The sequence below is a fragment of the Mytilus galloprovincialis genome, chromosome 14 (assembly GCF_965363235.1).
Source record: "Mytilus galloprovincialis chromosome 14, xbMytGall1.hap1.1, whole genome shotgun sequence".
Classification (NCBI taxonomy): Eukaryota; Metazoa; Mollusca; class Bivalvia; order Mytilida; family Mytilidae; genus Mytilus; species Mytilus galloprovincialis.
In genome coordinates this window covers 17934185-17949388 of record NC_134851.1, presented here as the reverse complement: position 1 = coordinate 17949388, position 15204 = coordinate 17934185, and the positions used below count along the sequence as shown (strand labels likewise).

General features: G+C 32.2%; 1 long non-coding RNA gene across 1 annotated transcript; it reads left to right on the top strand.

Annotated features, from left to right (window-relative positions):
* The first annotated feature begins 2777 nt into the window (after window positions 1–2777).
* LOC143059701 (uncharacterized) lies at window positions 2778–13413 on the top strand. The gene is made up of 5 exons (XR_012973561.1): window positions 2778–2948; window positions 8542–8823; window positions 9470–9586; window positions 11248–11433; window positions 13318–13413. It is a non-coding gene; the product is annotated as an uncharacterized LOC143059701 (long non-coding RNA).
* The last annotated feature ends 1791 nt before the right edge of the window (window positions 13414–15204 follow it).

Sequence of the window (15204 nt, the reverse complement as noted above, 5' to 3'; positions counted from 1 at the left end):
TATTTTTGTTGGGTTAAGCATCAATGATATAACTTAACCGTATTTGGTACAACTTTTGGGAATTTTGGATCCTCAATGATCTGCAACTTTGTACTTGTTTGGCTTTATAAAAATTTTGATATGAGCGTAACTGATAAGTCTTATGTAGACAAAACGCGCGTCTGGTGTTCTAAAGTATAATCCTGATACCTTTCAACTAGTAGTATCATCAGTTTGATCATTGTTGAAGGCCGTACGCTGACCTATAGTTGTGAATTTCTGTGTCATTTGGTCTCTTGTGGAGAGTTGTCTCATTAAAATTATACCATATCTTCTTTTTTATATTTACTGCATTAGAATGTGTGCCCCTGACTGTAGTGTATGCCCTAACAGTTAGGGTTTTTTTGCTTGTGAGAGACATATATACATTCATTGATCTGCAATCTGTCAATACCTGTATCTTGACATAGCACAAGGTCACGTTTTATCTCTGACGTTTTATGACGTCTTTATCCTGAATCCATTGGATGTTGGATGTGTATTGAATTATAATTTAGTCTTACATGCATTATTTATTTTATTAGTTGTTAATGGCTTTGAACTAGCTGTCAGCGATTGCTAGAAATCTCAGATCGGCACTAAGTGTATATTTGTTGCTGGGATATACAAGTAACCGACCACGTCCACTCTCTGTTTTTGATATATGTCTATTTGTATCCATCTAATGAGTTAAGCCTTTTTCAACTGATTTGTATAGTTCGTTCTAATGTTGAACTGTTACACCACTATTCCAAGTTAGGGGAGGGTTGGTTCCGCTAACATGTTTAAACCGCTACATTCTGTATGTATGTGCCTGTCCTTAGTTAGAAGCCTGTAATTCAGTGGTTGTCATTTGTTGATCGGTTTTATATATTCTGCTTTTCGTTCAATTTTTGTTCATAAATATATCCGTTAGTTTTCTCGTTTGAAATAACACTTGTCATTACAGGGCCTTTAATTGCTGACTATGCGGTATGGTCTTTGCTCTATGTTGAAAGGCGTACAGTGACCTATAGTTGATAATGTCGGCGTTATTTGGTCTCTTGTTGAGAGCTATTTCATTGACAATCATACCACATCTTCTTTTTTATATCATTACGTCGAATGAGGTTTATACAATGTTTAAATGGGACTGTATGGAATAGTTCTAATTCCCTTGTCCTAGTGCTGTGTTTTTATTGGTTGCAATGTTTTATCTGAATCAATAAATACATACAATAAAGCTATGAAAATTACATCAATTTTAACTTTAAACGAGTATTCGTTATTAAAAAGTTACAGTCTAAACAGGGTTACAACATCCTTTTTAACATTCGGAACGTAACTTTATCTGCTAGTCATATAAGTTGATTCATAATATATTATCTAATAATACACCATCAGTTTGGAACTTTACCACTCGTTTTATACGTTTATAATACAACATAACCTCAATACTTAATTCAAATTCCGACAGCGAAATCTCAGAGTCATTCTCTGGTCAAATTCTTCCTCTTCTATTGTTTTCGAACATGGATGGAATACATGCGTATATTATATTTTTCACTGGATCATTATCAGTGTATATGTACATGTGTGATACGGGTATGTTTAAGATACAAATATAAGTATTAATTGTTTACATTATAATCATTAATTTTTTTCCTAGAGAAACAAAATAATATTTGTGCATCGTCTATAGATTTGCCAAAAAGTCGTATCACGTGACCTTTTTTAATTTTTATTGTGTTCAGTACAAATGCAGTACTGAAAAAAATATTTCACATAATGTTTCATTGCATATAAGAAAATAACCATCACTGGAAGTGAACCAATCACATTGTCACCCTTGGTTTCCTTTGTACAATATGTACAAGCTTTAGTAACCATGTAACCTAATGTTTCAAAAATATTCGATAGAAACACCAAACTTTGAGGTTTTCAACCTATATATGGGATCAGTAAATTCGATATAGTCTGAGAGGAGACGGATTTTATTGACCCATATATATCGTATTAGGTCACTAGCTCACTATGTAAAGTATTTATCTTACCAATTATCTTAACATGTTGTACTTTGACTAGTGAACTTTTAGTATAAAGAGCCTACTTCCATTGGTCTTTACAAAAACAAATGCCAACAATAATAAATGGTGAGACTTAAATGTGTTTTATGAATATATTTCAATCTTTCATCATCAAGTTTATCGATTGTTGAAACTTTTAAAGATTTTTCCTCAACACCGTGTAGTTTTTATAAAGGGCTGTTACACCACTACTTTTAAAAATGTGTATTAAATTTAGACCTGCCTACTAACCTTATACGGAGGTCTACTTCATGTATCCATATATGAAATATACAGGTCTCCAAGCGTTTCCTTTAACAAATAATGTTCTAGAAATGTGTAGGAGGTAAGATAAAGATTGCTATAAAGAGGAAGATTATTAAACACATAAATACTTGATTTATTGTAGTTAATTAATTTTTTGGCTAGTTGCCATTACGTGTCTTTGTTTGTGGTTTTAAAAGAAAGAAAGAACAATCTTTAATAAGCTAGACAATTTCCTTAAAAATCACATGATTTTTTTTATTGTAAATAGTTATAGAGGGGACAAGTAAACACATTTGGTTGTGTTATATCTGACTAAATTTAAAGAACAACCAAATATTAACAAATTCTAATTCTCAAAATTTGAAAAACTGGATTGCATATGTTTGTTGTTGATTTCTTTTCTTAACTTTGTATTGTTATTGTTTCTATATTTAGATACACTTACTATTTACTTGTCGAACTAGACAGTATCAGGTACGCAAGTTGATCTGGCTGGGACATGTAATACAACTGGTCTATCAAGAAAGATAGTTGTTTTGACCGGAACCTATACTAGTTCACCTATATTGGCATGGATAGGTGCATATGCAACCTATTCACCTTGGATAGAATATTAAGGTAAGATTAAATAGTGTCGACTAGAAAAAGCAAAAGTATGCACTTAAATGTGACCTATACTTTTGCTTTTTTCTTCTAAACTTTGTATTTTCAATAGAAATCTAGATCTGTCTGTTCCCAATGTCGTATACTTGACGATCGTTTGTACTGTAGGTAGTCCTACAAGTTTGTGAGGAAAACAGGTGTTGTTCAAAATACACCAAATAACAAAAAGAGATAGTCTATTTCAGTTGCTTAGTATATACATGTTTCAATTATGGCAATTTAAAGCTTTTCATATTGAACAACAAAATATCATTTAGTACTGTAAGTTGCCCAATATATGTCGTATTTGATGTTTGGTAGCATCTCTCTTAATCAGGATTATTACATTAATTTGAGAACTGTAAATTTGAATTAAACATACATATTTATATATACTAGTAATACATGACTTAATTGGTCTTTATTCTACTTCGAATCAACAGATTCGCATTATAAAAATAATGTCGCTCGTATCGTTGCTTTGGTATGTTTTGCTAAAATGAATTTTTGACTTGATAACAACTTATGGAATTGAAAAGACATTTTATACCAAGGATCAGAAAACGGATTGAATAAAATAATTGTATTGCTATTCGAGACTAAATCAATGAATAGCACTGCCATTGATACGTGGGGCGGACATCCATTTAGTCCAGTCGATTTGTGCAGATTTTTGACAAAATTGCTCAGATTGTGGTAAAAGCATGAAATTTGGCATAATAGTAGTATATGTCATGGACAACATTTTCAGCCATGGACCCAATCTGAAAACCGAAATTGGCGGAAATGGCGGCCGTTTGATCTCAATAGATTTATAATAGAAAATCAGGAAAATGGTATTAGAGAAGATATTGACATGAAATCTGGTTGATTGAATAATAGTGCTGAATCCAATTGTCTTGTAGAACAAAAGTTTTGGAAATATTACCCATATTGAATGGCGGCAATCTTAAAAAAATATTTTTTTTAAGCCAAAATATGTAGTCATTATTCGATATAATAAAATAATGCATTGTGGAAGATATATACAAATGTATTTGTTTGAGCTATATAAACAGGACAAAAAGCTAGCCTACCCCCCTCCCCCGAGTTATTCTTCTGTTTTGTGGCGGGTACAAAAGCAATTAAAAACGGGGACACGAAGAGGATCATAAAATGAACTATTACTCTGAAAGCAATATTCGAGCAACCGAATTTTGAAAACATGAATTTCCAATATATCATTATTCGCTAATCTTATCAATTCACTGTTTGCATTCATACTTTTTTTACTAATTTATATTGGATATTCACAAAGAGGTCAGATAAGGCATGCACATGTTTACAAAATTAAGATATCAGTATCCAAATTGCTGTTACGTACACGTTTGCCTAAGTAACTTTTTAAAATAGATATTACTCATATATTATATAATTTATAAGGTAAGGTTTTTTTTTTGGAAAAGATCAAAATTGCAGATTTCGAAAACACTGGAACTAGATATAGTAAAAACATAATGGGCAATTAGACTGGAAGGAATGTGTGAAACGGCAAGAGAGGACATGTAAGGGTTTGCAATGCCAAGCAGATACAAAGAAAACAGTCATAGACATTTGAGCTGGCAATCACTCTTTTGATGCAAGCATACGAAGATGTTGGGTCTTGAATTGGTTTTCCTTTCGCTCAATTCGAAAGAGTTGAATGAGGGCTATGGAACTGCAAAAGCACTCCTGAATCACAAGGCAAAATGGCACAAACCCTGTCAAACAAATTATCAGACCTCAAAATATTTCATCAGCAAAAGGGAAAACACACTTCTAATGTTGAAGATAAGTTGCCAATTGAAAGGAAACAATAAGTAACCAGACACTGTAAAGTGGAACTGGATCAAAATGAACAATGACTGCAATGTACTTTTTCTGTGGTGATGTATCTGAAGATCTCCATGATACATCGACATCTTCAAATCGACAAAAATAGGGCATGACTGTGCACTTGTACTACAAGACATATTCCCTTAGCCAAAGTAAAAGCTGGAAATGTCAAATCAGTAGTATCATGCTTGATGATTGATGAAACTTGACAACACAGCAAATAGGCAGAATAAAAACCACAGAAAGAAAGCCAGGAATCTTTAATCCTTGGAGTTGTGCTTTCCTAAATAATGAAATATATTGATGGCACACGGTCTGGAAGAAGTATCGTACCAATCTCCAAGCTTGCAGATCACGCCTGGAAGATCTTGAAGTTATCATGGAAGAAAGAACTGATACAACGCAGTTAACAAAATTGGAATGTATCTGCTATAGGATAATGGTTACTCAATAAGCATACAAGCAAGATAAATTAGTGCTCTTGATTTTCAACAAATGTAATCGTGAAGCTCTGAAACAGACCTAATAAAAAAGGGTAAAAATGAAGGCATCACCATAGCCATAGCAGGCAAAATATATATATGCTCGATACTAAGAATATATTTACAGGGACACTCAATAACAGCTGTTGACACGAATCAGTTCAACAGACATAAGTTTCCTTAGTAAGAATGATACAGGATGGCCAAACATCAAGACACAGTCCAGAAATATCGTTGAGTGGCAGACAAGACTTACCATTTCTCAGCTATAATAGTTCAATTGTGCAACTCGTCGTTGAAAGGATACAACTGCAACTTATCAGTCCTCAGATAGAGAGTAAGATGTCTTAAATATTGTGGAACTGATTCATTTGGAAAGCCTACATTAAATGTCCCTGTAAACCTTTTTATAGTAACAAGCTTAACTCTTCAAACTTTTCTAGTTACTTTGACTATAAAGAGGCCTTCACCATCACGACTAAAAGACATGGCCTGTTTCAGAATTCCCCAACATATTTGTTCAGAATCCGGAGAAAAACGCAACCTTTCATGTGTGCTTGCATATCATCTATGGCAGCTAGTATTCAATTTTTCAGAAGTGTTGTATTAATCATTCCTTCCATGACAACTCATATTTACTAAGAACGTTTCCTGTACAATTTACCAATATCATCAATTTCAAATATTAAAACAATATCTGTTCCATAGTGTGAGCCGTCACTGTTTTCTATCAATTTGGCGAGCCCCATTCCAAGGATAACAGATTCTTGACTTTTTTTCTGTGTCTCGAATTCTGTCTAATTGCCCTGTCGTGCAGTTTTAACAAACATTTAGCATGGTATCTGCTCCTGAAATATTAATCTACAGCCTTGAGTCTTGCTAAAAGAACAATGGTAAGTAGTTCAAGTGACAGCCACATACTCTATTGTCGATCATAATTGTCGAGGCTTCATGATGATAGTCAGATACCTCATCACAAAGAAAGAAAAAAATCCCTGCAATCATATTGTTCTTGTTAATTCATTACAACCGTGGCTGGTTATTTTACTGATATTTTTAATCCGTGACTCATCTTAGATTTTTTTCGTTTTTCATGACAAAATGTATTTTGATCTAAGATTTGCTTTGACAGGATAAGTACTTTTTCCTTGTGATTCTCTCATTACATTGCCTTCATCAACTTGGAACAGTTGTATGTTTACAGAAAATAACTGATTACCAGCTCAAATGTCTATGTCTGGTCTTTTTATATTTGATTGATAAATAAAAGCAACAGTAGTATACCGCTGTTCAAAACTCATAAATCCATGGACAAAAAACAAAATCGGGATAACAAACTAAAACCGAGGGAAACGCATTAAATATAAGAGGAGAACAACGACATAACACTAAAATGTAACACATATAGACAAAATCCCACGAGAATAACAAATATAACATATATAACATCAAAACCAAATACATGAATTTGGGATAGACAAGTACCGTGACACGTCTTATCGCAATGTGAATTTACACTCAAAAATGGTGGCCAATTTGGAAACGTTAAAAATTGACATTGTAAATCCTCATGTGTTCTCTCTTGGCGTTACGGGATTCTTTCCAGTCTATTTATTATATTTTCAGCTCCATTGACTTAATACCTACGTATAATTTTTTTTAACATACAGTGGTCATAACTTATATTGTATATACGCATTTTTTGGTGGCAAAAAAGTAACTAAGCCCTACATGCTAAACTGCAATTAAGAATTTACGCATATTTTTTAAAATACATTTATTAGTTAACATATGCATGCCTTAGTTCAGCTCTTGATGAATATATCCTATATGAATAGCAACAGTCATATAAATAAATGAAATAAAAACTAGTTGTAAATGCATAAAAAACTTAGTATTAATTCCAAAAAAGTAATTTAGGATAGCGAATAAGGATATATTTGAAATTTACGTTTCCAAATTGGCCACCATTAAAGATGGCCACCTAATACTGCAATAGTCCTCAGTTGATATCCTTTGTCATAAGATATACGAAAGTTTATCAAAATTGGTAAAATAATATATTTTTCATATTTTTTTTAATAATTTTTATAAATTTTTTGGACATGATTTCAAAATTGCCGCCCAGAGCCGCCATTTTGATTTTCTGAATTGAGTCCATAGCTATAAATGTTAGTTATGACCTCAACTAACACTCTGCTAAATTTTATGCTTTTACCACAATCTGAGCAATTGTTTCACAAATCGACTGGACTAATTATAAGATAAGCGTTGATAGTCCAATTAATATTTAATGTATGAATAATTTCGTTTCTTAACCTTCAAATTCAACAGCGAAGTTTAATTCGAAACCCTGTTGGTGCTCACTCATCTTTGCATCACGAGATTGTTCACTATAAGGTATCACTTTGTGTCATATAACTATAAATAATTTAATATTGGTTGTCTCACGTCTGCTATTGGCTTTGTGTATTTTGTCAATCAGCTCATAGCAATAGACATAATTTTGTCATGTCATCGTGACGTTATCAACGTAGTTGTAATGATGTAGTCCTTAAAAATGGAATTAAAGATAAATTATTAGGAAAATCTGTAATTCTTTTTTCAATATATTCGTAATAACATAAAAAATAGTGGTGAACACTATTTAAAAACGACATCTAAAAATGAAAAAAGCAACATTTTTAGATTGTAATTACCTTCGTCACAAAGATCTCTCTCTCTCAAACACCCAAGCATAACTAATACTGCACGTCATACCCTTTAAAAAATATATTGTTTTTAATAAGACGTTAAGAAACATTTCTGAAATGGTTATAGTGCTTTTACATATTAACAACCAACACACATTACCGCTTGACCCGAGAATCTGCGCTGGTTGAATTTGTGATGTCATGCATACAACATTCACTTTTCCCTTGTGGCGTCAGATATTTTCTATTATGACGTCAAAATTGTACAGAACCTTTAAAATGTCCAGTAATGGCGGACTATCAGCGATAAAGTGTTTTAACCCACACATCCATACATTTTTCATAGATGAACATCTAAAAGTAATATTCAGTATTTACGGTCATCTATACGTGTCAATATTATTAAGGATTCTTTCATGTTAGCAAGTTTGTTGTTGATTACAAACACGTGTTCATATGCATCATAGTCATATTCCTCGATAAATACATCGTAGTTGCAAGTCTTTTATCAATATTAGTTTTTAACTTATTTTATTTTAGGATGTGGAAAAACCATATATACGGGCACTTTTTTTCGACAAATAGATTTCACTCAAAAGAATTTCAGTACAGAACCAGACATGTTTAATTGCTTCCAACATTGTCAAAAGGTTTTTTTTAGTCACAATTATATTGGATTTCAACGAAACAAATGTTTATGTTTTTATACTGTTGATATAGAAATAGAGTCATGTGACAACAATGACGTCACAGTATGCGGGGATAATCAGAACTTCATCTGTGGAGATCAGGATAATGTTACTGTGATATATGAGATAAAAAGTATGTGCAGTTTAGTGAAATGTTGTTTTCTGCATACATTGATCGCCAAACACACGTTTAGTATCTTTGATTTTTAATTAATATTTTATTCATTTACCAAAATAAATAAATTCAATTATACACGAAGCAGTGATTGTGGGAGAATAGTTCATATAACCGACATTTGTTTTTGTAAACTGCGACATCATATGGTGTTCACATTTCTGTAAGCCTTACGTACGCATGTTATGTCTATAGAAATCTAAAAGACAGACAAATTAAAGTTGAAAATACTACCATGACTCAAGTTTGGAAATTAACATTTAACTTCAGATTGAAAATAGTTAAGTTCAGTGAGGATTAAATAACAAAAAGGCTCAATAGTTACTGAAAAAAATAGCGTATATATTGTATGGTTTCATTTCATTTATTATCTGGTACTACAAACAAAACATATAAAATGAATAATAGTTTGTGTTTCCAAAATATATTTGTTCCCAAATATTTGTTTCCAAAATAAACAAGAACTGTAAATAAGATATGTCGCAATAGACATGATAAAGTAAAAAATAATTGTTAATATCCAATGCTGGATATTGCTATTATGGGAGATACACAATGACAAAAGAATAGCGTGTATTGTACAAATTTCATTAATGTTATCTAGATCTGGATATGGTTTCGAAAAATGACACTGGTGAATGTGGAATAGTCCATATAAATGACAACCAGACAACATTTAGTAGTATGGAATGTTGGAACAACGCATCAATATTGTGCTCAGGTGAGTGAATATTTTTTCTTGTAATGAATTACAACATTTTAATAGAAAAACCAAGATATCATTAGTTATTGATGCATAATCAAGACTTTACAGCAGGAATCAACAGCCAAGTAGCGAACACTGTTGCGTTGTCAAGAATTATCGTTAATATGCTCTTATAGTTAACCCAAAACTATATTTATCGGTATTTTTGGCAAAACCTTTAGGAATTGCGAATTCTCAATGCTCTTCCACTTGAAATTTTAATTGTTTTTTCAACATTTTTGATTTGAGAGTCACTGGTGAGTCTTTTAAAGAAGAAACTAACGTTTAACGTACACAACTTAAATCCAGGTCTCTATGATGAGTTTATTGTCAACTATTGTGTTGATGCGACTGCTGGTGGATGTCTCCTACCCGAGGGTATCACAGTCTGTTTGTGTTGACATGAATTATCATTGATACGGCCACATACCATTACCACAGAAATAGATAACCTAATCTATATTGGGCAAAAGTTTTCGGGATTTTTGTTCCCTAATGCTCTTTAAGTCGTGCATTGTTTAGCCTTTTCAATATTGTTGATTTAAGCATTACAAATGAGTCCTTTGTAGACGTACCAATTGTCAATCCTGGTATTTCTGATGGGTTCATGTACAACCACTATGTCGATGCAACTGTTAGTGGAGGGCTTCTTCGCGAGGATATCACAAGCCTTTGTCAGTAGTCAGCACTTCGGTGCTGATATGAATTTTCATTGATATGGTCATCATGATAGATTAATTGTTCACAAATCTGTAAGGCATTTCTACACCTGGAATAGATAGACCGTAGCTATATCTTAGAAAACGTTTTGGACTTCGGGATACTCAATGCTCTTCAACTTCGTACTTATATGGCCTTTTTATTATTTTTTAAATCGAGCGAAGCTGATGAGTCTTTTATTGACTAAATGAGCGTTTGGCGTAAAAAATGTTAAACCTGGTATCTTTGATTACATTAGTTAATTTAGATCTTAAGATTACAGAACAGTCGTCGCATCCGTAACTTTACAAAATATTTTTATTGTAACATTTGTGTTGATTAACTTGACAGGGGCTACAGGCATAACATGAGACGCATATCGGGTCGATGTATCCATGGTCGCTCATTTGGGAGTTAATTTAATTTACTCAGTATTAGTTCGTGAACTTGATATTATCTTCTAAATTTGATGATATTTGAACATCAATAATCTTATCTAGCTAGATTGAATATAAGAAAAGCATACAGAATCAGTACTGTCCCAATCATTTCTTTACTTACTTTTGAATGATGTGAATATAGGCAAATTTATGTAAACGTAAATGTCATATTGACTGAACGGATTCGTTAACCAAAATCATGGTCTTCAAAGCCCTTGATCGCCCTCTTTCCATAAGAAATATTGAATTAGACTGTCAAACATCGACAACCCTAAGTCCCATAGAGCACGCAAATATGAAAAAAAAGAAACAAAAGGTACGAAAGGAAAATTCTATTCTTACAAGCCGAAGATAAATATACTTAGTCATAGACAATCTAGATGAAACATTAACATGACAATGCCAGGAGTTTAAACATTCTTTCAAGAATTGTCTCTTTATTTGCAAGTAAAACACAGACCAGACAGACACTTATTCATTATGTTGGTTCTTTGACAGACAATGAAACTTTAAAACCATATCCTAACAAAGCAGAAGATTGGGAACAAACTGTGAAATTTTGTCGAACGCAAGACGGATTTATTAGTTCTGTAGAGAACGTAGTTAATGGAAACTTAATCAACGTAACAGATGGAAAATATTGGGTGTCTGCAATTCGTGGTATAGCATATACAGCATTACAAGGTGAGAATGAACTCATTACATATCATAATATTATAAATGCATAGTTGTTGTTGTTTTCAATATTTTATAACTTCATTCTGAACAATTATAAAATATTTGCATTTTTTTATTAGTATTTTTAAAGGTATAAGAAGGCCATTAATATTCAAATACAAATGTTTGAGAGGAGTACATATATCTTCTGACTTTCAAATAAGGTTAATGAATAATTCTGATATGTCACTATTGAATCGAAATTGTCCTCGCTCATTCAGAGAGATTTAGACTTAAATGCATTGGTCTTTACTTCTTCATTTCGACAACAACTGAGCAAAGACTCTTTTATATTTTTTACAGAAAAATTGTGCACCTGGTACCTGCAAATGTCAGTGTACAATTTTACAAGACTTAAAACTTAGCAAGTTAGAGCACAGAGATTAATTAAATGAACTTAGCGTTATGAGAATAATAGTGTATCTCTACAGATGTACTATATTTTACATGTATACTTCAATATGTAATTATATTGTTACGATAATCCGAAAGTATATGCATGTAGAAATATTAGCGCCGTGTATATATTTAAAATAATTCATTGAAATGCTAAATATCCATACATATCAACGGCTATATATCAGATAAACACTAAATTTAAAGATTGACTGTTAAGAAGTTATTATTCCGTACAAGTATGAAATAGTGCAATTTATTAACACATTAATAGTTGAGTGACCCATCTCATTGACGGTTTCCAGATCTGTTTTTTTTTATGAGTTTGTTTTTTAGTTCTTTTGTTGGAATGCTGTATTTTTGGCATATAACCATATTTTTCTAAAATCTTTTATTTCTATAAAATTGATAGACTTATTCCCTCAATACGTCAGGCTGTTAATGTACTATGACAGTTCAAATCTATTAGATCATATGTTTCTACTACGCATTTAAACTGTGCAACAATATTAAACAATGATATTTGTTTATAAGTATAAAAGCGGGAGGTTTGGCTAGCCATAAAACCAGGTTCAACCCTACATTTTTATCTTAAAATGTTCCTGCAGTTTTAGTTTGTAACTCGGATTTGTTTTTTTCTCAATCGATAAATGAATTTCGAACAGCGGTATACTACTGCCTTTATTTCGACCTAATCTAATGGTGTCCCAAGTAATTAAATCTTTTTATATTCATATAACATCAACATGGAACGAAACGGCGAATTTCAATTAGACTATGTCAGATGATACTTTCATTAATGGTTTGAATGTCAGAAAAAATGAAAAAAAAGGATAATTATTTTAAAATGAACTAGGCCCCTTTATGATATTTGTTTATACTGTTTGACTGCAGTTGCGTGCATTCTTTGATTAAGTTTATGTCGCCTCCTTTTTTAACTCACCCCAACAATTACATTCTGATATATTTTGGTATATCCAATGAAAACTGTAAGATGATATCAGCTATTGTATCAACATGTAATATAAAAAAAAACAGAGACATAAATCCAAAGATAAAGGCAACAGTACTATATCGCTGTTTCATGAATCAAATAAACCAGAATTAAAAACTAAAACTTTAACGAGTGAAACACATCAAATTTAAGAGGAAAAAACCGGAACAACACTGAACTGCAAAAAAAAGATAACAAATAAAAACCTCCAACAAAGGTAGAAACGGACTTTGATAACAACTGCATTCGAATACACTAAGAGAAGGCTAGACAAAGGTGCACACAACTAAGTGACATATTGAATGCTCACTATTATACATAGGAACTAGATCAGCAATACATATACATTATTCCCTTTTATAAAAATAAAAAGCAAAGAAATAGTTGTTCAACGTTATATTTATGACATAAACAATGATTATAGGACTAATACCTGCGCATTTTTATCGATTTTGTTTAAGATAAAATAGTTAAATGTAAAACCGTTAGCATAAAGAATAACCAGATAACATTTAGAAGTATGGAATGTTCAAACAAGGCATCAATATTATGCTCAGGTAAGTAAAAATTATTACGGTAATTTCATTCTCATCACCAAATTTGTCAAATAGTTTAGACACCATTAATACGAGTATACAGCTAATTTGTAGGATACTATTAATCAATATGTCAAGTATTATCGTGTGATAAATATACAGTACTTCATGTTAATCGGCCGGGCATGCGGGTTGTCGGTTGAACCGAACAGTGTCTGAGCAATAACTTCATAACAGATCTACCGATACTTTTAAAAATATAGTTGTTAAATAGTCATTGGATATGTTCATTTCGCCATTCTGGAGTTATTGTTCTTGGTTACCTTCAAATTTCTACGTCATGTCGGTTCCTTGCACAAAATTTGCAATCGTTCCATAATGCTTTTCATATTCATATTTCTATATGTTTTATGGATAACAAAATCGTAAGGTAAAACCTAAGAAATAACGATACAATTACAAAACCTTTCCATCTACGCGTGAATGGGGTTCAGTACCGAAAATGAAGGGGTCCAATAAAAGAAATATGAAGCTGCTTTCATTATATCCGCCAGATGACACGTATGTACAATTTTCAGCCTTGGGAAGGTAACTTTAAAATGTTTACTTTCAGATTAAATTCCTTATTTAGCTCTATTATTTGAAAATATAGCTCAACATGCAGACTTCTTATACGTCCAGGTATTTCACATCTAATTTTTTTATGGAAATATTCTTTATAAAGCACAAAAATGTCAGTATTTGCCTCAAAACCTTTAAATAGACTTATTAAGAAGGGCTATAGTTACGATACTGTTGTCAGGTCATTAAAGATTGCATATTTTGGCGTTAATATTGATGCACTTATAGGGTCTTTGCATCGGAACTAAACACATTTATTCAAAAACCAGTTGTTGGCATGACACGGGTTGTGTTCTTCTCATATATGTTATGATGGTATGATACTAAACCCCTAACGGGAAGGATTTTGCCTGATATTGTTATGATGAAGACATAATTTTTCAATCAGTGTAATTGAAGTCTGGAGCTGGCATGTCAGTTAACTGCTAGTAGTCTGTTGTTAAAAATGTATTATTGTCATTTTGTTTATTTTCTTTGGTTATATCTTCTGACATCATACTCGGACTTCTTTTGAATTGAATTTTAATGTGCGTATTGTTATGCGTTTACTTTTCTACATTGGCTAGAGGTATAGGGGGAGGGTTGAGATCTCACGAACATGTTTAACCCCGCCGCATGTTTGCACCTGTCCCAAGTCAGGAGCCTCTGGCCTTTGTTATTCTTGTATTAATTTTAATTTTAGTTTCTTGTGTACAATTTGGAGTTTAATATGGCGTTTATTATCACTGAACTAGTATATATTTGTTAAGGGGCCAGCGGAAGGACGCCTCCGGGTGCGGGAATTTCTCGCTACATTGAAGACCTGTTGGTGACCTTCTGTTGTTGTCTTATCTATGGTCGGGTTGTTGTCTCTATGACACATTACCCATTTCCAGTATCAATTTTATTTAAAATAATAATTGTTTGTCAGTCATCAGCTCTTATTTATGATGACTTATGAATAAGTACCTGTTTTCCGTACTATTTTCATTGATATTCATTCATCTACTTCAGAGTTTTACATAGAACATAACATGGTCGCTAATTGTACCTTTTTCGTCTGCAATTAGTATCATTTTCTTTTTTTTATTCCATCATTGCTTAATTATTGGTATAATTAATAGTTAATAGTAAATGCCGAACAATTTTTGATCAATCTTTTAATTGAATCATTGTAATACTAGTGTAAGCATAGACAATCGAAACTGTAAA